This window comes from Bombus pyrosoma, unplaced genomic scaffold (genome assembly GCF_014825855.1).
Source record: "Bombus pyrosoma isolate SC7728 unplaced genomic scaffold, ASM1482585v1 HiC_scaffold_4727, whole genome shotgun sequence".
Taxonomy (NCBI): domain Eukaryota; kingdom Metazoa; phylum Arthropoda; class Insecta; order Hymenoptera; family Apidae; genus Bombus; species Bombus pyrosoma.
The window spans coordinates 917,728-920,262 of record NW_025219987.1 but is presented as its reverse complement, the minus strand read 5'-3'; positions in this window follow the sequence as shown (position 1 = coordinate 920,262).

Genomic DNA, 2,535 nt, shown 5'->3' with positions numbered 1-2,535 from the left:
ACGCCAGCAGTGAAGGGGAGGAAAGGCGACCCGTCGAGTGCGGCGTACCGCATGGCTCGGGATTGTGGCCGATCTTGTGGATCATTGCGTACGACGAGGTACTGCGCTGCCCGCTGCCTCTGGGTGCTGCCATGGTGTGTTATGCGGACGACACTTTGGTCCTGGTCGGAGGTCGCGGGTGGCACGATTCGTTGCGCATCGGCGAAGTCGCAACGGCCTGCGCGATACGTGCGGTGCGCGGACAGGATATAAGGGTTTCCCCTATGAAATCGGAGGCCATCTGGTTCTACGACAAGAACAGGCGAGGTGCTCCACCACCCGGACTGAGCGTAATAGCATGGAAGGAGAAACTGTCGGGGTGGGATCGCGAATGCGATACCTGGGTCTCGACATCGACAGGCAGTGGGCGTTGTTCGGTTCCGGGTGATGTACCCGGACCCGGTATGGACGGACGATCTTATGGCGAGTCGCCGCAGTATTCTGCTTCTCAGGAGGCCGCACAGGTAACTGCCATCAGAATCGTCAGGGGATATCGAACGGTATCGCACGCGTTGGCGATCGTTCTGTCCGTGGGAGCTCCGGGCGTTGGTGCTCAAAAAGAGGTACGAGCAAAGGAAACCGTGAGACCCGGGACGGGACTCGGCCGAGCAGGTGGCCCCAGACGACCTCGGAACCGTCGAGGAGGACGCATGGTACCAGTGGCGATGCGAGCTGATCAACGAAGCAGGCGAACACCGAGGTGCGGCGGCAGTTCTCCCAAACTGGGGGACATGGACATGCCGCCGCGGTCTCCCGCTCACCTACAAAATGACCCAGATACTCACGGGACACGGCGTGTTCGAGAAGTACCTGAGGAAAATCGGACGGGAGACGACGGACATCTGCCACCACTGCGGGGAAGACAGGGACACGGCGCAGCATACGCTGGAGGCCTGTCCGGCGTGGGAGCTGCCCCGCTACACCCTGCGGCAAGTCATAGGCGAGAGGCTGACCCCCACAGCGATCGTAGCAGCGATGCTGAGCGGGCCACAGGAATATGAGGCTACCTGCCTCTTCTTCAAGCGAGTTATGCTCGCAAACGAGCGAGAAAAAAGGGAGAGGAAGAGAAATTATCACCCGTGGAGGATAACGCAATGGACGAGGATGGCAGTCAGGTGACCTAGAACTGCTTCATTGCCGCCACAACGAACCGCGACTGGAAGGAGGGACGGCACCAGGAACAGTGCTCTCCCCCCTAACGCCAGAATCAACAGTTAGGAAATCTAAAGGGCTGGCTCGAAGAAAGGACGCAGGAGGGGATGCAACAGAAGGTAATTCACCCGAGGTTCCTGGAGCACCGTAGGATGGCCAACGTGGAGTTTTAGTCGTTAGGAGTCCGACACTACTCTGCTGCTACCGTTATTAGCGGTAGCGGAGTGTCCATGAGGATTTCTCCACGTGCAAAAAGAAGAAGGTTCTGTTGCTGGTGTATATATTTCGCTGCTGGGGCGATGTTGCTTTTCTTCTAATTTTAGATGCGTGGAAGAAAAATCGGCCTACGGTCGCCGGGATTTGAACCTGGGTTCCCAACGTTCGTCACCTAAGGCGAAGGGATAGTGCGGGATAGCGAAGTATTTATTATTATTATTATGTAGCATTACATCATATTATTATAATATTTATTAATCTTTACTTACCTCACGTTTGCATAAAAACTAAAAAATTTTAAATATCAACTTTTTTAACAGAGATAAAACAAGTCACAGAAATTAATGTCTTTCAATGGGAAAATGCGTTAAAGGAAGGAAAATGATAATCTCCATTTCATGCCACAAGCTGGACTGCGACAAGTTTGCTCCTTAAAGGTGCATGTAGCGGCATATGAGCTAGAGTACAATTCAAATCATGTTGTTGTTTTTTGCCTCGGAGTATCAATATCGTTAGGACATACATAATGCAATAATAAATAAATTCCGGGCAAAACAGTGTCGCCATTACCTGCAATCATCGAACGAAGTCGAATTTGAATTTTCCGACTCTTCCCCGACCAGTTTATACTATACCAGTTTAAACGGACGCAAACGTAAAGAGTTCAGTTATCGATCAGTATCTGCGAGTATCCACCGAGTATCGATCAGTTACTAACGATTATACACTGTCTTGGCGAATCCGTTAGTACGAGCGTCTTTGCGAACATTATCTGTACTTATTTATTTAATCGTTTTAAAGTATACTTGACGGTTTCTACAACGGACAGTCTCGTGTAATAAATGTCATAATCAACCATCCTTTACACACAAGTCCTCCAAATACATAACGACTTTTCAGTTCAATTTGAATCATTGCGTTTAACGCCATCTATTCTCCCGGACGCGCCATTTTTCTCCAGAATGTAAATCGCATCCAATATAATTTGATTAGTCGAACAATTATCAATTTCTATAATTGTATCTTAACGTAAAATAATTTTCTGTTAGTGTCTGCGGTTGTAAAAATCACGATCAGGTATTGAGATATTTATACAATAGTGTACCAACTATAAAAAACATTTTTCGC